We start from the raw sequence: 23,373 nt of genomic DNA, 5'->3' as shown, positions 1-23,373 counted from the left end.
AAAATTGTAAAGACGAAGCTAAAAATTAAAAAATTGAAACACAATATGTGCAACATTTACAACTGACTAACAACCAATATAGGATATATGAGGGTAACCTGTAAGTTAACAAGAAAAGAATCGTAAAATCCATCAGAAATGGGGTAAAGGGCTGGATATGGCAGTTCATACCTGCAATCCTAGCACTTCAGGAGGCCAAGGTGGGAGGATTACTTGAGGCCAGGAGGTCAGGATCAGCCTGAGCTACACAGTGAGATCCAGTCTCTACAAAAATAAAAATAGGCCGGGCGCGGTGGCTCAAGCCTGTAATCCCAGCACTTTGGGAGGCCGAGACGGGCGGATCATGAGGTCAGGAGATCGAGACCATCCTGGCTAATACGGTGAAACCCCGTCTCTACTAAAAAATACAAAAAAACTAGCCGGGCGACGAGGCGGACGCCTGTAGTCCCAGCTACTCGGGAGGCTGAGACAGGAGAATGGCGTGAACCCAGGAGGCGGAGCTTGCAGTGAGCTGAGAGCCGGCCACTGCACTCCAGCCTGGGCAGCAGAGCAAGACTCCGTCTCGAAAAAAAAAAAAAATAAAAATAAAAATAAAAATAAAAATAAAAAGATTAGCCGGGTGTAGTGGTGTGCACCTGTAGTCGAAGCTACTTGAGGAGGCTGAGGTTGGAGGATCGCTTGAGCCCAGGAGTTCAAGGCTACAGTGAACTAGCATCACACCATACACTCCAGCCAGGGCAGCAGAATAAAATCCTGTCTCTTTAAAACAAAACAAAACAAAACAAAACAAACAAAACAAAACAAAACAAAACAAAACAAAAAAAGGGCTGGGCTCAGTGGCTCACACCTGTACTCCCAGGCCGAGGCGGGCGGATCCTGAGGTCAGGAGTTTGAGATCAACCTGGCCAACATGGTGAAATCCCATCTCTACTAAAAATACAAAAATTAGCTGGGCGTGGTGGTGGGTGCCTATAGTTCCAGCTACTCAGGAGGCTGAGGCAGGACAACTGCCTAAACCCGGGAGGCGGAGGTTGCAGTGAGCCAGGATCACACCACTGCACTCCAGCCTGGGCGTCAGAACGAGAATCCGTCTCAAAAATAAAAATAAAAGTAAAAAAAGAAACAAATAAGCAAAAATAAACAGAGGCAAAGAATATGACAGATAAATCACAGAGGTAAAAATCCAAATGGTTCACATAATAATACAAAGCTCAAAATCAGGGAAAAGCAAACCAAATTCAATGAGTTATAAGTTTATACTCATCAGACTGGTAAAAATGGGAAAGCTGGATAATGCCAGGTCTAAGATGTGAGAACACATGACTCTTCATGTCCAGTTCTTAGGATTATAGAAGTGAAACTGATCTAAAGAATAAACTCACAAAAATTGAGCATCTATGTACATTAGAATCAGTAGTTCCCTTTCAGAATATCCCAAAGAATCCCCACTTGGGTCCAGAAGAGGGAATCTAAGAGGATTTCATGCAGCCAAGACCTGTGATTGCTGGGCCAGAGAGGCAACCAGGGGGTCCTTAGCTGCAGAAATGGGAAAGTAAATTGAAGAGGTGCCCTTTATGGATTACCATGCAGTAGTTAGAAACAATTATCTGGAATCATTAATTAGCAGTATGTGAAGTTTTTTGAAAATGCAGTACTGGGTGAAAAAATAAGAAAAGGCAAGCAATCAGGGTTGCTTGGAGAATTAAATGGCAATAAAACCTTTGATGTAGCAACTGGCACAAAGAAGACTTTAGATTCTATCCACAGGTAGGTGGGGAATTAAAAGTGTCAATCCACCCTGACAAAAGACTCAAGACCGTAGAGATGGGAGTGAAATTTGAAACTATTTGAAAGAGACTTTGTGGACAATCTGCTAATAAATTTTCTTTCCTGCATCCTTTCTTTCTCACTGGGTAGTGGAATCTAGACTTTCACAAGAAGGAAAACTCAGAACATGAAACACTGCATGTGTTTCATGCTAACAGTCTAACAGTCTGGCTAACAGTCTACCTGTTCTGGTATTCCTTAGGAGATTCGAGAATTGCCCTAGCCAGGTGCTGCATTTGCTAAAGTTGATTCTAAGGAGTTTGTTTATGTGGGTTCAGAATTCTTCACTGTCTCCCTTGACTCCCCCATATGTAGTCTGTGCTAAGTGACCATGGATGGAATTGTACTGAAAGTTCTTTCACCGTGGTTTGTTTAACAAAATCTACTGAGTAACACTTCATACAGGGTATGGAGGAACCAAATGTGATTGGATAGAATGATATTTTTTCCCTTTCTTCTTCTTACCACATATATACTTTTAGGAGTACCCATTATTGCTAATATCTGCTACCAAAATGTCAGTGACCAAACTGTAGAAATGAAGAAGGAAAACAGACAGCTTGTCTAACATTCTTGCTCTGAAAATCCCAAGAGATGAGATTCCATCTGTAAGCAGGAGGCCAGGGAGTCCTCTTTTAGTGCAGGAGGCGGCAGGATATTTTTACTGCATTTGCGATCAGGGGTCACAGAGAGGGGCAAGGAGCTGGATTCCAAGAATGGAATAGAATCTAGCTCTCTCCGAAGGAAATCCAGGGTTTGGAAAACTCCCAAGGAGCAATAATTCAACTGAACTAACCTGATGAACCATTTTCAAATGAGTATGGAGAAATATAGTCAAACATTGAACAGCTTCCTAGAATTGAAGCAACTGGGCAAAGGTGCCTTTTATTAGACCTTTGCAGTACACCCAGAGAACCAGTTAGAGTGCCAGGCCCAGCTCCATCTGGAAGAGAGAAAGACTGGATTTTATTCCCCAGTAGAAGGTTCTCTAGAGCAGTGCATACGTTTTTCACTTCCTTATAATTATTTATTCAAAACTGAAATATCAGCACATCAAAGTCAACTCCATGCATTGAGTACCTACTCTCTGCCTATCATCTGCTGGGGCTTTTCTCTATCTTATCTCATAGAATCCTCCCCAGATGCTTCAAGGAAAAGATATCACTCCCCATTTTTTAGAAGAGGAAGTCTCAGAGAGGACAGACACATTTTGAAGGACAGATAGCTTTTAAAAAGCAGATCTGGATTCAAATCCAGACAGCTGAGTTCCAAATCTGAAACTTTCTTCAACCCATACTGCCATGACCAGATCCCTCCTTCTAAGGGATGTCAGGCAGCCTAGGGGGTCCTATGAGATTTAGAAATAAAGGGATAAATTGTCCTTTCCTCACCCATTTTCAAGCAAAAATGCTAGGGGAGCAGCTGTGTATTAAAAAGGAGTTGGGGCGCAAATACTGGTAATAAAGATAGTGAACTTTCGTTGAGTTACCGGTCAAACATTGTGATAACTGTTTGGTCTGAACCACATTCCTATAAGCTGGCTCTATTACTGTTTCTACTTTTTTATTTGGGGGAATTAAGTTTCAAAGATTAATTAATTATTTAAACTCAAACAACTAGTACTTCTTGGAATAGATCCTAAATTGGTCTGGCTCTCAAACCAGTGTTTTAAAAATACTACTGTAAACTGCTTTCTTGGAATATGGCAATGTGAATTAGGCGTGGCAGCTATTGTGGTGGTGGTATGGTGGTGGGAACAGCAGTGATGGTGTTGTTTTCATTGTTCTTGGTGGTGGTGATACTAATGATGATAAATAATTGGTGAAGGTGGTGGTCCTCGTAGTGGTGTGATGGTGTTGGTGGTGGTAGCAGTGGTGCTGGTGGTGGTGGTGTGGGTGGTGATAATAGTGATAATGGTGGTAGCAATGGTTGTAGCAATGATGGCAGTGTTGGTAATGGTAGTGATAGCTATGGTGGTGGTGGTGGTGTGGCAGCAGGGCCAGAAGTAGTGATGGTGATGGTGGTGGTAGTGGTGGTGATGGAGATGGTGTTGGTCGGAAGTGTGGGAAGGGCATGGTGATGATGGTGTTGGTGGTGGTGATGGTGGAGGTGGGGGTGGAGTGATGGTGGTGGAGGTGGTGATAGTGGGGAGGGGGTGGGGTGATGGTGACAGTAGTGGTGATGATGATGGTGATAGTGATGGTGGTGGTGGTGGTAGTGGTGGTGATGGAGATGGTGTTGGTGGGAAGTGTGGGAAGGGCATGGTGATGATTGTGTTGGTGGTGATGGTGGAGGTGGGGATGGGGTGATGGTGGTAGAGGTGATAGGAGGAGGGGGTAGGGTGATGGTGACAGTGGTGGTGATGGTGATGGTGATGGTGATAGTAGTGATGGTGGTGGTGGTGGTAGTAGTGGTGATAGAGATGGTGTTGGTGGGAGGTGTGGGAAGGGCATGGTGATGATGGTGTTGGTGGTGGTGATGGTGGAGGTGGGGATGCGGTGATCGTGGTGGAGGTGCTGATGGTGGGGAGGGAGTGGTGATGGTGGTGGTGGTGGTAGTAGTGGTGATAGAGATGGTGTTGGTGGGAGGTGTGGGAAGGGCATGGTGATGATAGTATTGGTGGTGGTGATGGTGGAGGTGGGGATGCGGTGATCGTGGTGGAGGTGCTGATGGTGGGGAGGGAGTGGTGATGGTGGCAGCAGTGGTGATGATGATGGTGATAGTAGCGGTGGTGGTGGTGGTGGTGATGGGAGAGGGATGATGATCATGATGATGATGATGGTGGTGGTGGTAATGGTGGTGGTGGTGGTGGAGGCAATGGTAGGGGAGGGGATGGCAACTGTGGTGGTAGTGGTGTGGTGGTGGTGGTGGTGGTGAGGGTGGTGGTGGAGTGCTGGTAGAAATAGCAGGATTGTTGCTGGTGGTGGTGATGGTAATGATGATGGTAGTGGTGGTGGTAGTGGTAGAGGTGGTGGTGGTGGTGAGGGTGGGGGTGGGGTGGTGGTTCCCATGACAGTAGAAGTGATAACAGTGATTAGGTGGTGATGATATTGATTATGGAGGTGGTAGCTATGGGAGTCTTGGTGGTGGTGAATTCAACCTCCCAGATAATATCTTCTTTTGAGAAATTCTGAAAAAAGAACACTTCTGTTTTCTCTGTGCCTTTAAAAGTCAATTCATTTGTTTTTTCCATAGGCTTCAGGAAAGAGGCACTGGCCTTTACTTCTCCACCTCGATTCACTTCCATGTTGTTGACAAATGTTGTAGTTGCCCAGGATCAGAGGGAGAGACAGACCCTGTGACCATTTCCCCAAAGGCGGCCTTTGGCCACTCCGTGCACTGGAGCACATGACCCTCTGCCTCTCCCCTGCCACATTAACCAGGTGACTGTCTGCCAAGGCCCAGCCCAGTCCAAAGGGAATTGGGATTCAGCGTCCCAAACCAGGCACTGATTAGCTGGTAATCAGGGAGCGATTAGCAGGTCAGGTCACCTGCAGTTCATTGCCCATTGTTCCCTGCAAAGTCCTGGGATATTTGCCACACGGGCTGGCCAGTCTGAATGTCTGAGGATTCCAATGCCTGCAGCTCTGCTGTGTAGATCTGTGATTAGGAACAAATCTTCTGTTCTCTAAGCCCATCCCCCCAAGGAGGCAGTGCAGTGGGTGAATCACCTTCTCTATTCACACACAAAGGATTTGGGAGAAGAATGGCCTGTTTAGGAGCTCAACAGTGACAGAGAGGTGAGGCCCCAATAATGCACTGAAGAACTGAAAGCAAATTAGCACATTCTTCTTCCTGAACCATGATGACTGAGAGTGGAGGAGCCCGGCAAGTCCACGTCCAGATTGGTATTCTACCGTGATCTTGAGATGTGACCTCAGACAAGATTTTTAACCTCTGAGCTTGTTTACCTCGATTTTAAGAGGGTTAATAATAACACTTGCCTTTTCGGCCTTTGAAGTTCAGATTTAGAAAATGAACATAAAGCAGTCAACACAGTCTCTGTAGCGCGTGACCAATATGTGCTATCACCATTATCATCAGTCATAGTAATATCAATATTTAAAATATCATAATTATTTGAAATACTTTATTTAAAATATGCCTCTGTAACATCACTTCTAAATGAGAGATAGCCCCTTTGTAGGAGGCCCTGATAAGGATGAGATGAGATAATTCTTGTAAAGCTTTCATCACAGGGCCTAGCATGTAATTAGCACTCAATAAATCATAGTAATAATGGTGATCACCGTCATCATTGTTTGTACTAAGTTGAATGCAAAAAACTATTTTGTAGCATTTTTCACTATATTGTAGCATGTGATCATGAAAATTTAGACAAAGCGTACTTTTTTTAAGCTAAAAGGAGATTAATGAAATTATTCATGCCACATTCATGCCATTGGACACTGTTCAGCTTTATAGTCTATGTGCCCTTCCACCACCTAAAGATCTTGCTAAAATTCTCATTTGGTAAATCTGGGGTCAGCCCAAGATTACACATTTCCAATGCATTCTCAAGTGATTCCAGGGCTACCAGTCCATGGACCCCACTTTAAATAAATAGGATGTACACTTTTACAATAAAAAATGTGTATACACATTTATACAGAAATACAGAAAAAAATTCCTAGGCTATACTCAAGATGGGGGACTGTGTTTTTCACCCCCTTCATTAAACTGTACTATCTTTCCCAGAAATTTAATAACAAACATCTAAAGAAAACATTTAAAAATGCAACAAACTTTATTGATGCAAGTTCTTCCCTTCTCTTAAAGTTTGTCACACTGCCAGGTTTTCCAGCACATCCTTTGCCAGGTCTGCATGCCTGATGCCATGATTTTCTCCTAGAGCCACACTAGGCCTTTTCAGCATCCTAACCACAAGGAAATCACATTAATGCGTGCTCATTCTGGAGGCTTCAGCTCTCCAAGGAGCAGGTGGGCCTCAGCTCAGATATAGCTGCTGGCCAGAGTTCAGGGCCCAGAGCTGTGCAGGCCAGCCAGGTGCAAGATGGACAGTTATTAACTCAGAGAAGCCCAGAGAGTTTCTAAAGTCTGATTCTGGCTGCACTTGGAAAGGGCGTTCCAGTTAACATGGTGGGGTGCTTTCTACACTTTAAAGGAGCTCGAGGAAGTCCCTTGTACAAAAGAGATGGCTCCACTAGCCCTTCCTCTAAGGGGTGGCCTGAGAGCGGACACTTGTGATCTAAGGGTAGGTGGGCATAAGGTCTTTTCTTCCATTTGAGTACCCTCAACAGAGACTGGGATACTTACTTGGGTACTTGAGCCCAGTATTTATCTTATTCTCATCAGACTGTTTCTGTCACTGAGAGGTTGACAGAAGTCTGAATGAACATCCAGAGACAGAATTAGATAGAACCTCAGTTGAATTTTGACCTTGCCATTTAATAGCTAAACTGCCTTAGGCCTAAACGGTGACTCTGTTGCCTCTTATGGAAAGTGGAAGTGGCAATGCTCTGGTCTCTCCAGGATTCAAAATTATGGAGTTAAAGATCCCAATTTCTAGTTAGGTAAAAGCGGGCTTGCAAATGCCAATACTAGTAATTATTATTTTTATTCAGTGTTCACCATCCTTTGCACCTTAACATACACCTTTTACCTGCCTAGATGAGCCCCTACCCATTGCCCACCTGAGATCCCTGGTATGGGATCCCATACCAGGTAAGTAAGTTCAACTTACTTGAACATAAGTTCAAATACGTTATTAGAATGCTTCTCCAATTTAGTTATGCACAGAATCCATCCCTCTGTATCAGGCAGTGGCTAGAGGAAAACAGATACCTACAAAACCTGTGTGGTGGGAGGAGAGTTTACTAAAGGGGTATGTAACTGAGGTGAGGACAGGACTTGAGGAATAAATAACAAACAGTAGCATGGATAGGGGTTGAGGAGGTACATTCCCACTCAGCTTCTGGCTTTCGGTAGAGAGAACAGCCAACTTGTCAAGAAGGGGGATACCAAAGAATAAATAGCCCGACCCCTGTCTTCCCACCCTCCTGTGTCCTCCTCATGCTTTTGCCAAGATCTTGGCTTGGCTTCTCCTCTGATTGATTTCACCCAACTTTCCAATATTGGCAGGCAATCTTATGTGCCCACGTTACACTTTCATGATAAAGCTGCATTTCCTGAGGGGACACCAATGGATACCCCTCTGCCTGCCATGCAGCTGAGAGGCTAAATGTATGAAAAGCAACACCATGCAAGTCATTTTGAAACTGCTCTGGAACCCTCACGGGGCCCTCCATTCTAGACATCCAGTCCCACTAGTGATCTGACTATGAAACCCACTAAGAGACTTCCAGAAGAAGATGACCTCTAGAAGGAGAAAACTTTTTTCCATGTCTCTGTGGAACAAGAAGATGCCATCCCTTTGGTGGAGCCCAAAGGGAAGCCACGTAGTTGGCAAGAGAAACTGTTGCTATCATCTATAAAAGGTGCTTCCTGGGGTTCCAGAGGAGGGTGCAGAAGGGGAACAGTGAGTCTGGAGGGACAGATGGAACATTCCTGCAATGCTGTCAATCCATATCTGACCCTCAATTCATGAAACCTTCCAGACAACCCACCCTGACAGATCCCTCTCTTCTTAGAGCTCTCACACACCTTTCTTTTAGCATTTAACATTCGTAACCTCAAATGAATGATTTCTACGCGTGAGTCATTTCCTGAGTAGACTATCAGATCCTTGAAGGCAGGAAGGCAATGTAATACGGTGGAGAATATCCTGTGTCTTCACATAGTTATGAAGATTAGAAAGGCAATCTAAGCAATATCCTTAGCATATTACCAGGTGCACATAAAAAGTGATGAATAGACAGATTTATGACTATTTTTTATTCTTCCTATCCTTCACTATGCTGAAGATACGCCACTATTACACACACCTCCAAAAAGAAAACTCATCATTTCTTATGTATCTTCTATGGGTCATTTACTATGGAGAAGTTCAAGTACGTTATTAGAATGCTTCTCCAATTTAGTTATGCACCGAATCCACTGAAAGTACAGAAAAAAAATCTGACATATTATTTTTAGTATGACATTTCTAAAAAATATTTGGAAAGTAAAATTCTGTTTTACCTCCCAATGCTTATTGCTGCTAAGAAACTATAAAACAAAATAAATAAATACATTTAATGCAAACAAAGCTATATACATTTTACTTAAATGCAACAGATGATATAGTTTTGATGAAACTGATTCAAAATTTACTACACCAAAGTGGTATTGAATGCTGCTGTACAGGTGCATTTCCATTCACCACGCCTACATGTGGTTTGATGACTCACGTGTCCCATAATTGCTCCCCATTTACACTGGGCACCATGATGTTACTTGGCATTGGTTTGACAGCAGTGCATCTTTTTAACTTTATTTCCCTTTTATTCTTTTTTCACTAGTAGAGCCAATCAAATTAGTGTTAGATCTTGCAAACTTTGCTTGCAACTGGCATTAAAATGCAATGGCAGTTCTTTAACGGGTCTTCCGGATATTGCAGAAAATACTTCGTCAGTTTTACTTTGGATTATCATTGCAATGAGAGCACATGGTTCAAAAGTTCCAGCAGCAGAGGTGGTTTTCCCACCCTGACCCTGGAATATGCCATGTGCTACAGGCATTTTGAATCACAGCTTGTTTCAGGCGGGTATTGTTACCTGTTTTCTATTGGAGGACATTTAGGCTTGGGGGTGTGGGGGGTTGTTCAGTCACTTACCCAGGTTCACTCACCCAAAAGTTTGAGTTTCTACATCCAGTCTTTTGACTGATTGGTCTCATCTTTGATTATTATTGAAGATTAATGCCACATTGACACAGATTGATGATGAGAGATGAAGGAGATGTTGAAGAGATAGAAAGCAAATAGAGAATGAAACATGCTTGACCAGACATGGCAACATAAACCCTGTCCATGGTGCCCTGTTGTCTTGGGTGCTGCTGTGTTTAGGCCAGGAGCAGTGGGAAGTCTGGAGCCATATGGAAGCCACACAGCCACAAAGATGAGGCAGACTTCTACGTGGGGCCACTCTTGGCACGTCCATGTCGAGCTCAGCAGCAATCAGACCTTGATGAGTTGAAATACTGAAAAGGAAAGTTCTAGGTTGCTCGTCATCATTTAATCTATGCACCTAGTCCTTGGCATTTCCTATTTCCTGCTTTGGGCTGAAGCTGGACGTTCTTTCCCAGAATCCTTTGTGTCAGTCAATCCTTTTGGGATTCAAAGAGTTGTGGGAATGGTGACCTTAGTTCACATCCACATTCCACTGGGAGAGCACAAAGCTGGGGCCCTCTCTGCCTCCAGGAAGTAAAAGAGGCTGTGAAAGAAATGTTGTCAACCAATGTTCTTACTACAGAAAGCCAGGGGAGGTGCTGTTCATCCTTCCAGCTCCAAGTGATGAGAATTTAGGAAATAAATAAATTCGGTAACTTATCAGCACATGTGATAAACTCTCTCTCACCGGGATCTGATAGACTAGTAGTTAATACAATTTTTGCATAGCTTGCATTTCATGATAATACAGATGGATCTGCTATTAAAATTCCACTTTCCTTGTAGCAAAGTTAACTTTTTGTTATTCTAGAATGGCAAATTGAGTCAGTGAAGTTTCGGGAATCACACACACATCAGGTAATGCCATTAACAAAAGTCCTTTTTGCCTGCAGTATATTTTCAGGACAATGAAACCATTCAATCATTGCCCAGAATGATAATTATCTTTTTGGACACATGACCTCATATTCTGAATCTATTAAGCACACAAAATCTGAAAATGAGTGGTATTAGTGATTCTATTGAAATGGATGCAAGGGAACTGAAACAAAATAAAGCCAGCTTTAGTTCTGTAATCCCCGAAAAAATATGTGCTAAGAGGATGGGTGACTTAGGACACTTAGACAAGAAAAATCATCATGGAAAAATAAAACAGTAGATGCACATGTCTTTTGCCTTACTAGATGTCTGAACTTCATTGCTTCAGGGCACATCAGCTTGGGGTAGAGATGGGAGGGGAGTTGACTCAGGTGTGGATAACAATTGTGATGGCCTATGACCGAATTCCACAGTACAGTGATTGGTACCCCAACCTCTCCTCTGCTCTTTCTGTTTTTTGTAATCATCCTAGATAGACATTAACATTTTCTGCAGAAACCAACTGACAGATCAGCTACATCAGAAACAGCTGCTTCCAGTAGTCTCACCTTCATTCTAGGGGTAACTTCATCCAGAGTCTTAGAACACCATTTTTTAAAGACCCAGGTGCAAGTCACGCCAAGGTGGGGTCTTGAAGGTATTAGAAGATGTGAGGCCATCCAGTGTAACTTTCACAAACTTTTTTCACTGACACAGACCCACTGGTGATCCAGGTAAGAATACAAGTTACTGGGATCTCTCCAACATAAGTCGGCACCCTGCCTTTCTCCAACAATCTCTGCAGAGAAACGTGAATCTTAATTCATACTATATTCTTCATATGAATCTTCATGTCCATGTCCTGGTCCTCACATTCAATGGCTCCAAAGGTCATTGTTTTTCTTTCTCCTTAAAGGACTAGAAGTGGATTATCAGGCAAATTGAAACCTTGGGCAAGTCCCAGAAGTTCTAAGGTGGGAATGCTGATAAAGTGTCTCTACTTTCTATCTTTTACCCCTCTCATGCCCCTTACCTCACCCCCCTGGAGACCCAGATTAAAAATGCTTCAGAGCAGGAAACCTGGTTGATGGATTGATCAATCAACCAACAAGTATTTATTGAGAGCACCTAATTCTTGCTCAGCAAATGCTGACAGGAGCAGATGGTGCAGTGACAGGTAACAGAGGACTCTTCAAAGTCAGGTAGAGGACTTGAAACTGAGGCTCAACTCACCGTGTCTTCATTCAAGAGACAACAATTGAACACCTACACACAAGCTGCACAGCATGCTTGGAAATGGGAATAAAAAAGGCAGATTAGATTTCTATGAAGTTTATAGTTTATCAGGGTAATAATTCTTTTAAGCACTTAATGTGCACTATGACTGGAAAACAGACTGCTTAGGCAGCTTACGGTGGTCAAGAAAGTGGGGACATGTAAAGTTGTTTTAGCTTTTTGAGGCCTGGAAGGATACAACCACACAGTGACTGGGTAATGTGATTTTGGGAGCAAGATAGATTGAAGAATGGAGAGTGAGTAGTGTCCTCCCAAAATTCACGTCCTCCCAGAACCTCAGAATGTGAGATTATGTGTAAATAGGGTCTTCGCAGATTTAATGAAATTAAGATGAAGTCGTATTGATTTAGGGTGGGTAATAAATCCATAAATCCAATGACTAGTGTCCTTGTAAAGACACAGACACAGACAGAGGTATGAAGGTCAGATATCAGAGTGATATGGCTACAAGCCAAGGAATGCCAAGGATTTCTGGCCACCAGCAGCTGCTTGGAGAGTTGCATGGAATGTATTGTTTCCTAGAACCTTTGGATGGAGCGTGGCCCTGCCAACACCTTCAGACTTTCAGCCTCTAGAGCTACCGGAGAATAAACTTCTGTTGTTCTAAACCACCTAATTTGTAATAATTTGTTATAGCAGCCTTGAGAAATGAATATAAGACACAACTGACTAGAGTGAAGAAGATTCCTGGTTAAAGCATATGTGAGTGCTACCCTGGAAAATGAAGGCCAAGGTGAGAAAGAATGGTGGGTTTCTATTTGTATGGTTGTGTACAAGATAATAGCTGAAGGCCCTAATGAAATAAACAGAATATGTCTTTTACAGCTTGTTTTATAATAAACAAACCACCTAAAGAGCATGAAGAGACAAAGATTAAACTTCTCAAGGCATGTCTCCGTTTATGGAACAGAACGAAAAAGAGTAAGCAAGGGAGAAAGCAAAGGAGTTACTGACAATATTCCATTGAACTCAGTAGATACTTATCAAGCCTTGCCTATTCCATACCTCTAAGGAACGCACAGTGCGAGTTGGGGGTAAAACTAGAGAATTTCAATCCAAGGGATATAGGCAAGGATTGAAGTAAGCTGAACGAATAGAAACAGTGAAGACAAAAAGAAACAAATGTCCCAGTCTAAGGATGATCAGGATGTCTTTGCAGAGAAGATGACATCTGTAGGGAGGATGAAAGGATCCTTTAGGGTTGGACAGAAGGCAGAAGGGCAGAAGAGAGAAGAAAGCCCAGAGTATACCATCGTATCTCAACGCTCCTTGAATAGTCGCTATGTCTAATCTGGTGCCTTGTATAGCACAAAAAGGCACACAGAAATGGTGGAGTGAGTGAATAAATGAATGAACTAATGAAATGACCCAGAAGCCAAGAGAGGGGAGCACTTTCTTAAGGAAGAGGGGATAATGAACATTGTAAAAAGCCAGAGAGAGGCTGAGAAAGACAAGTATGAATGTCAAGAAACAAATAGGTCAATAGAACATTGAAGAGATAGGAGCTTAGGAGAAGTCAGAGGCAATTCCTAGGAGTTGAGAAGAAAGGAGTGAGCCACGAGGAAGAAAACTTGTGCTGATGAAGGCTCAAGGAGTAGGGCTGAAAAAAAATTATGGGAGAGAGATTAATAAAGAGTGTTTGTGAAATAACGCTGGAACAGAAATGAAATACCACATGTTCTCACTTGTAAGTGGGAGCTAAACATTGAGTACACATGAACACAAAGAAGGGAACAATGGATAGCAGGGCCCACTTGAGGGTGGAGAGCAGGAGAAGGATGAGGATCAAAAAATTATTGAGTACCATGCTCATTACATGGATGACAAAATAATTTATATGCCAAACCCCTGCAACATGCAATTTACCCATGTAACAAACCTGTACTTGTATCCCCCAAACCTAAAATAAAAGTTGGAAAGGAAAAAAAGAGCGTTAGAGAGGAAGATTGTGTCTGAAGGTAAAGGATAAGGAAATTTGAGGATGCTGGAGACAGGAGTCATACAGTTTCTCAGGAGCCAGGGGTGGCAGAATAAATGAAATAACCAACATGTATTGAGCACCTACTATATGCCAGGCACTAAACTAGCTATTTTCAAATACCTTTTTATTTAAATAATCTGGAAGCTACACTTCATGGGAAGTGTTAGTTTTAGAAAGAATAATGGATTTCCCTCTAATGATGGGAGTAGAGGAGACAAACGAATTTTATAAGCAGATGCGTTGAAAGAGGTATCTTTTCATTCATCACGTATCTACTGGAGACACCCTCCGTGCTGGACACTATATAAAGGGCCTCAGATATATCACCTAATGGGAATCTTAGAGCACCTCTAGAATGTTCTATCATGATTCTCATCTTAGAGACAAGGATTTGATAGATAAGCTCTGTGAAATCTTTGCCAAATTCTTTCAACATGCAGGTAATTACTGGTAAACGATTCAAAGCTGAGCATGTCTGCACAAACAACTACATATGTCTCAGCCTCAGTTTCTACATCTGTATAACTTTTCCTCCCTTGGTTGTTGTAAGCTTGAAGCAAGGAGGAAGTGCTCACTAAAGGACAGTTCTTGTTTTTAATCTCACTTTATTCCTTTGGAATGAGGCCATTGGGTCCTCACTACACCCTCACCCCTCTACCAACATTCCCCATTCTTTTCAGGATTGAAGATGTCCTGGAGCCTCCAAACAGGTGTCAGCAGCATCACCACATCAGATCAATCTGTAAGCTTGGGCATGAGATGTTTACTCTTTGCTCCCAGAAAAGAAGCCATGTTGGGAAGGCAAGCTAAATACAGAACATGACCCAAAAGCAAAGGGCGTCTCTGAAAGGGATAATGCAGATGGAGACAATAGTTTCACAGATCAATAGGAAACCTTTAAAGATCCACTGATGAGCTAGACTGCAGGGGTGCTCCTCTTCTATAAAAGGAAAATAAAAAGGATCAATAAGAAATGAAAACTGATATTAGATGACTGTGATTTACTTTCTGCTACCAAGGGATCTTCTCCAAGCTGGGTCTCTGGTCAGACTGTTCATTCCCTTCCAACCCCCTATGATGAGATCACAGGGTGGTGGAGTAAGATAAACAGACATGGAAACAGTCCCCAAAAATGGCTGCAGTAAGGCCATACAGCATACCTAACATATCTACTGGTTAGCATAAAAACAAGTAATTTGTCTGAATGCACCGTGTTGGGTGTAGGAGGAAAAATGTATGCCTTAAACCTCAACCCATCACCCCCCACTCTTCAATCTGTACTTATTTCTGTGTATCAGCAGTGTGGCACATTCTAGGTAGTTTTCTGGTGCATTTTAAGGATTCATCTACCAACTCTGTGATCTTGGGCAAATGGTTTACCTCTCTGACTCTCAGTTTTCTCATCTATAATTATGTCAAGATTATCTTGATAAAATAATAGAAATGATTATTGTCACCTTACTCATCCCTATCATTATCACCCCATCACTGCCCCCAAAACTAATATCAAAATGGTTGAATGCCCACGTGGCTTTATAGGAGGAGATTTAAGAGCCAGAAAGACCAAATTTATTAGCGAGGTTGTCTTGAGCAAGCTGTGAATCTTGTCTGATCTTCATACAATTCATCATGGACCTGGACAACATCTTTTCTGGTTATTATGAAGACTGGAGAAGACACGTACATCCCTTAGCACAGTGTCTCCTACATAATGAGGACTCAGTATGGGTCCTTAGTCTTTGCCCTAACTCTAGTCTGTGATAGTGTTAGACTGACTTCTTGGTGAGCCCATACTGACCACTGGGAGTCCAAGTTGACTCGGAAAACCAAAAGAAAGGCAAACAAAAGGATCTATTTGTGCGAGGGAGAGGGGATGGAAAGCCACATAGTCTGGTTCAGCACGAGATTGAGCGAGGTCTGAGCAGTTTCAGCCCCCTCTGGAGAAAGAACATCCCACCACTGCTAACTCTCCTCCTTTCTCCTGCCCTAGTGCAGAGCACACAGCTTCACCCATCAGCTGATTGGGTGCCTGTGGGCAGTGCAAAGAGATGTAGGGCTTCTCCTTCCAGCACACAGCACTGGCTACTGGGGGGTTTCTGTCTCCCCCACCCAACCACCTCCACCCTCACGTTGCTGCTGGAATTCTGGGCTCCCTGCATTCATGGTGCAGGATAGCAGGGGCCATGGATCAAGATGACTCCCCTCCTGCCATATGTACTGATTCATTCAGCACTAACTGAGCCCCAGCTCTGTATCCACATCTTGCTGGACAGCAGGGGACACGAGGCAAATGAAAAAAAGTCCTTACCCTGAGGCCATACTACACTGAGCAGTAATCTCGGACATCACAAAATGCCCTGCTCCCTACCACTTCATTTTGATTCAAAGGGAAAACTCTTGAGAATTTACAATTCTATCCAATTTTTGTTTTCAGTAACTCCTTAACATCTTTTTTCCGCAAAACTCATACCCTCCAAAACCCACCCTGAGTCCTGCACACCTCACTCATTTTCCTCACGCTCCTGAGTCTTTTCCCTCCACACTCTCCCCTCCTGGTTTCGTGTTTGGCAATATCTTCTTTCCCATGTTATACTTGGATTTTACCCCTTCCTCTTGTCTATGTTGCTCAGTGGCCAGTTTCCCCAATGGAGGCTGAGGACATTCTCTTTCTACATCCCTGTTTATCTCTACTCTGAATAAGTCAATATGCAAAAGTCTGGGTGTCCAACTCATCCCTCCTAGAAAGGATTCTCTGTAGCCTAACAGCCTATTATACTTGTTGTGGGTGGCCTACAGTGTGTCTGGTGAGGCATATGCAGACTGTAAAAAAGAAAAAAAATTGGCAGGCCAGACTCCTTTTTTTCCTACTATCTGACTAATAAGAGATTCTTTCACTATAATATTTCTTCTGCTATTCTAGTTGTTCTTACCACACTCATTGCCTGATTCCTCTGGGTTCTCTTATATCTCCATTTTGAATTCCCTTGTAGGCACTATGTCTTCAGTAAGTGTTTGCATTTTGAACATAAAGAAAACCTCTGTTTGTCCATTTCTTTCTCCTCCACTTTTCTTTTCTTGACACACTAATTCCTTAGAAGTGGGAAAGGGACTGACATCTGTTGAATGCCTCTATGTGCTAGATGTTATAAAACACTTCCATGGATATATCTCATGTAGAAGAAATTAGCTTCATTTTAACAGCGAGGGAACTGAGGAGAGAAAGCTTCAACCATGTGTTCTACCTCACACAGAAGAACATGAAAAGCCTCCAAGACTTCATGCTATCTGTCCCTTGAAATGTACACATGTGGCTGACATTTGCAAACACATGCAAACCCAGGCAGTGGGCCCATGTGACATTCATTATAGAAAGTGTTTCTTTAATCGTCTCTCATTCCTGACTCCCACTGAGGTCCTCATAATGGGTTTAGAATTACTGTCTTCTAAGTGATTCTGTGTGCAAAGTTGTACAATGAAAAGGGTACAAATTTGAGCAAATCTAGGGCAGAGAGTAGACCCAGAATGGCTGAGATCAAATCCCAATTATTATTATTTGGGTGACCTCAGGTTATGGGGATAACAGGAACACCTTCCTCATAGGGGTCTTTCCTCCTTACTGCCTCCTCCTGAGGACTGAGGGTGAGGATTATTTAGGTAGGTGTGTGTAAATCATATAAATCCTTGTTTAGCCCATGGTAAAGCTATCCAAATGGACACTGTTGATTTTAATATCTGTGGTCTTGTTGGACTTTCCACTTGTTAGCCGTGAGACCCTTGGATACCTCTCTTGACATCTCCGAACTTCATTTTTCCTGTTGGTAACACAGGGGTAATACTTCCCACATCGAAGCTTTGCTGGGGACCTCTGATCAGATAAGCCATGTAAAGCCAGTAACTCAGGGACTTGGTTGTAGCAAGCGCTTTCTTGCTTAATACATGCCAGTTCCCTTTTCTCCGAGAGAGCTCAAAGCACTGCTATTCACTTAGGATCAATGAAAGAAGCACAAAGGAGAAAACAAAGGAAAAAGCAAACACCGGGGGCTACATCACGCTGAAGACCAGCTTCCTGGGGGCAGTTCCTACCAAAGAGTCGTCTGTTCTGAGTAATCAACTGGAGTCCCCCCACCCCTTTCCCAGGTGGTCCCCCAAACTGGTTGGTGAGTGGTGCTGCAGATGTGGCTTCCTTATGGGCAATGGTGTTGATGGAAAAGATAATTCATGTCTGCATTGAGCACTCTCTGAGTCACTCCAGAGCCCAGTGATGAAGGAAGAAAACACCCCTGAGCAGTACCACATTTCCAGATTTCATTATAATTTTTAATTCTTCAATGTTGTTTTGAAAAGCAGCATCAAGCATGGATAAGTTTTTGGAGAGAGAGAAAAATGTAAGCAGCCACCCTTTGAGTTTGGACTTGAGGACACGCCGGATCCTCTGAGAGATCTGTCTCCTTCCAGAAGCAGTGAGGTGCACTGTTGCTGTGACCTGAGAGAGTCCTGACCCCATGCTCTCTGGAGACTGAGGCTCTCCCTGTTTTATGCATTTGGGCTCTCTGGACATCATGTGCTTGAGTTCTGCATCTTTTCCCAAATTCTACTCTTTTCACTGTTACAGTCACCAAGTTCTGTTGATATATTATTACTCAAATATCTACTTGTCTTTTTATTTATGACTACCACCCTTTGCCAAGCAAGCTCCCCTTAAGGAGATCAACGACAACAATCACCAGGCCTCCCAGCAGCCAGATGGAGCTATTCAAAATGTAATGTGAGCTGGGCACACCTATCATCCCAGTTACTAGTGAGGTTAAGACAGGATGATCCCTTGAGCCCAGAAGTTCAAGGCCAGCCTGAGCAACATAGCAAGACCCCATCTCTTTAAAAACATTTTTTGAAGTCAAAATGTAATGCGAAACTCACTCCTCCCTGTCAGTCACCTTCATTGTCTTCCCATTGCTTTCCGGGCATCAAGTCTCTGCCCATCTTATAAAACTATCTGTGTTCTCATTCTCCCTCACTCCAATTCAGCTTTCCAGGCTTCTTTGTTTCCCCATATATGCAAATATTTTGTATACTCAAGGTCTCTTCATCTAAAGCATTCCTGGAGCCTGGACAGCTCCTCCCCAACCCCTTCATGGGCTGGTTATTTTAATTCACACATATCTTGGCTAACCTGTCTCCTACCCAGAGGCCTTCCTTGAGAAGGCTACCTCAGGATACTGCTTTTTCAGTTACCAATTGCTATTGCAATTCTCTCATAGTCACATTATTTCTATCTGCAATGTGATTATGAATGAATTTGATTATTTGCTAGATTTTAGTCTCTCTTCCCCACATGACTGAAAGCTCTATGATGTTTTGTTCGCTTCTGACTACCCATTACAGATGGCACATAGGAGGCACTTAATCAATGTGTGTTGAATGACTGTACAAATGACTGCTGTGAAGTCATTTGGAAGGCAGGCAGTTCTTTTCCTTGTTTGTGTAAGGGTGAGGGTGGCTTTGTACACCCATGTGTGCATTTTTGAGAATGGAGGAAGGATATTCTGCAGCTTGGATTGTTCCCTGCTAAAACCCTTCAATGGCTCCCCATTCCCCCTTGGCTCAGCTCGGTTTGCAAAGCTGTCCAGGAACTGATTCTGCTTTCTTTCCTCCCCCTTTTCTCCCATTTCATTTATCTACTCCTTCATTTGTGGCCTGTGTATAAGTGTATGGATGCCCACTTGGGCTAGCCCCTTCTGTTCTGAATTCTCTACCTTGCTGACACCAGGACCATTTCATGTGAACACCCCTCCAAAGAGCCTTGTCTGAGCCTCCATTTCATCCTTTTGGGTGAGCTGGGTACCCCCTTTTTGTGCTCCCTGCACTTTCCCCCTTAACCCATAGTCTCCCAAACTGGACAACTCGAACTTCTTTTGAGTAATTTGGAAAAAAAATTAATATATTTATTTTTTAAAATTTATACTTTTGTTCGCTTTACAAGTTGCATAAAATACTAGCGTGCCATTGCACATGTATTCATTTTAAAAGTGGGACTATAAAGGTATGTAGAGAGTATAGGTTCAAAAATGTATGACAAGGGTTCATGATCAAAAAGGTTTGGAGAGCATGATGACATTATACTTTTCATACTGCATGGCATTTGTCTGCATTTTTTCTGTCTCTTCAAGATCTTTCAAGGAACTCTTGAGAGAAGAAACAGCATACACAGCCGCAGGTCCTTGAAGGTGATATGGGGATGGTTTTAGATGGTGCACAAAAGGAAGGTGGCTAATGGCTTCTGAGAACTCATTGCCCTTTGAATTCTCTTTTATTTTTCCTCATTTAAATAATGGGGGGTAAAAGTCTTAGCTGTGTGTCAATATGTTTCTAATACCTCTGGGTACCACTTGCTAGTTTCCCTTTATAACAGGGAGAGCAAACTTTAGGCTCAAGCCCTTGAAAATGCCTCTTATCAAAACCCAACAATTCAGCTTTATTTTCATTGCTCCTTTCCACTTGTGGTCAGTAATACTGCTACGATATTTAAAACAATGTATAATTTTTCTCTTGCTAACCATGCAGAGTTTCTTAAAATAAATTTATTTATAAAGAGTAAATTTTTTAAAATAAGCGAATTATAATATAAGTGAAATTAGATGTTTCAATGTCATGTCAGTTTGTGTAACACAAGGGTGACATAGTCAACATGACCTTTGAAACATAAAGACCTTGTAAGATTTTTGACTCTGGCCATGGCTAAATGTGTGACTACTGCAAAGTTCTTCTCTGAATCTAATGTAAAAGGGATAAAAATACGTACTCAGTAGAGTGTTTTGAAGATGAGCATTAACATGTTTAAAGACACTTCCCAATGCCTGCACATGATAATAATAGATATATATTTTATGCAATGAGCAAGTGGATGAGTAAGAATGGAATAAATCTGGGTAAATAAGTCAAGGAACCTGGATCCTCCTTAAAAGTCCTAACCTTCCTAGCTGGAACGAGTCAGACTCTGGAGAGCCCCATTCTCTCCTTCACTAGAGTCCCATTTTCACAGTCATTTGACATTTACCCAGGAGACTTGAGAAAGTTAATGAGTTTTGCCTAGTCCCTTAATTCTCCTTTGGAGTGATTAGTGTGAACAGAGAATGGAATGTGCATGAGACATGGATTGATTTTGTGGCTCTGCTGGAATTCTGTTAGAACTTCACTCTCCATTTGAGTAGTCTCTACATAAAACTTCTGCCTTGGAAGCTGATGAGCTCCCCATACAAAGAAGTATTCAAGACTAAAAGAGATGAACATGTGACCCAAGTCTTGACTTTTTGCTTCTCTAAGAAACATTATGTTTGTCATCCTGAAAACAAAGACACATTTAAGGGCATCTTGAAGCAAGTCTTGAAAGCCTATTTCTAGAAGTTGTGTGTAGGCTATGCAGACATGACTTCACAGGCCAGTGTGCAGCTGCATCCCTACCTAGCACTTAACAGACACAACTATTTTACTTTTATTTCAAATTGAAAGCTGTGTTTTTAAGAAGTCAAACCACCTAGACCTTCTAAAAGAAAGCAAATGAACTTTTCCTCTCCACATTGTTTCTCATTTTTTTAGTAGTCTATCCAGCTTCATTCAATGACAGCTGGATTCCAAAAGGCAAATGTGAAAACTTTCAGGCTTCCCAAGAAACAGTATCACTTCTGTTGCACCGTGTTGGTCAAAACAATCACAGAACAGCTTTGATTCAAGGGAAGAAGACTCCTTTTCTTGATAGAAGTAGTGACATGAGTGTCCAGGAATGGGAGGAATTGTTGGTGGTTGCCTAGGTAGACAATCTAACACACACACACATAATCCAAATCATGAAATGTAGGACTCACTTTTGCTAAACACCAGGCTCTGCATTAGCATCCATCACACCTGATTTCTTCAAGGAATGTCTGTGGAGACACCATAGGATCTCCAAGGATAAGGACCTCACGTTCTTCCATTTTGCTTTCATTTCCATTTCCTTTGGAGACAAACGCAAAAGAAAGTGGTTTCAGATCACAAGCACTCATATGTTTTTGGGTGACTGAAAGGAAGGCCTTTGAGTGTCTGTGTGTGTACTTGCGCATGGCACGTGTTCATGCACCCATGCATGTGTGTGTGGCAGGGAGATGAAGGTCATTTCAGACTTTATATTCAGATCTTGAGCTATCCTGTGATGTCTTGTTCTCAATTCAGCTTTTCCTGTCAGTAACCCTTTGCCCAAACCATCCCTCATGCATGACTGACCTGCCTCGTGCACAAAACCATGTATTTGCTTTTCTGCAATTAGCAGATCAAGGTTCACCTGCTTTATGCTCTTCATAACGATTCTTCTGGCAAAAACAAGTCCAGCATTCTTGACCCTTCTCTATTCTGAAGGATGTAAGAAAACGGATAGGAATTTACTAGATATAGATCAGTTGATTGAGGCAGAGGAGATAGGCTGTGTAAAGTTTCAGATCTGGAAAAGAGAAGGCCATGTAGCTATTTGTCAGAATTTCTTTTCTGGCTTTACCTCCCAAAGGGAGATTTCTATGGGTTTGTGGGATAAGATGAAATGGGCCTTCTGTTAAAAAAAAAGGAAAAGAAAAAAAAAAGGGTGGTGCTGTACATAGAGAATAAAATATTGGCCGGGTGCGGTGGCTCACACCTGTAATTCCAGCACTTTGGGAGGCTACGGAGGGCAGATCACGAGGTCAGGAGTTCAAGACCAGTCTGATCAACATGGTGAAACCCCATCTCTACTAAAAATACAAAAATTAGCCAGGCGTGGTGGCAGGCACCTGTAATCCCAGCTACTCAGGAGGCTGAGGCAGGAGAATCGCTTGAACCCTGGAGGTAGAGATTGAAGTGAGCTGAGATTACACCACTGTACTCCAGTCTGGGTGACAGAACAAGACTATCTCAAAAAAAAAAAAAGTAACAAAATAAAAATAAAAAGTTGAAGAAGAATTTGAGAATAAGATGACAACATAAAGGAATTGTTTACATTTGCATATTTATATTTGGTTTAACTTATTTTTGGCAGAAAATATAAGCACTAAAATGACTGTAACACAGTTCAGTGTCCTTAGCAATATTTTCTCCTTATTACCTCCTCAAGGCTTCATCTGTCAGAATGTAGCCAACATCATTTAACCAAAAGGGGGAAAATTTTCTATGTAAGTCAATACATGTATTACTCCATTCATCAAATATAGATACATCACTTTTTAAACACTGCACCTTAAGAAACAGCACATTTGTGATTGCAGAAACCAGTATAATCTCCCTCAAATTGCAAGCCGATATTATAAAGTGAAAACCTCCCTTCGAAAATAAACCCTGATCAATGACACGAAAAGCTGGTTCTTTGTGAAGATCAACAAAATTGGCATACTTTTAGCTAGACTAGCCAAGAAAAAAGGGAAAACTCAAATGACTGAAATAATAAATGAAAGTGGGGACATCATTACCAACCTTACAGAAATAAAAAAAAATTAAAAGAGAATACTATGAACAGTTGTATACCAACAAATTAGATAACTTAGATATAACGAATTTCTAGGAACATGCAAACTATGAAAACTGACGAAAGAAGAAATATAAAATCGGGATAGACCTTTAACAAGTA

The sequence above is a fragment of the Rhinopithecus roxellana genome, chromosome 20 (assembly GCF_007565055.1).
Source record: "Rhinopithecus roxellana isolate Shanxi Qingling chromosome 20, ASM756505v1, whole genome shotgun sequence".
Lineage (NCBI taxonomy): Eukaryota > Metazoa > Chordata > Mammalia > Primates > Cercopithecidae > Rhinopithecus > Rhinopithecus roxellana.
The sequence above is the reverse complement of the archived record's forward strand: the minus strand, read 5'-3'. Positions refer to the sequence as shown.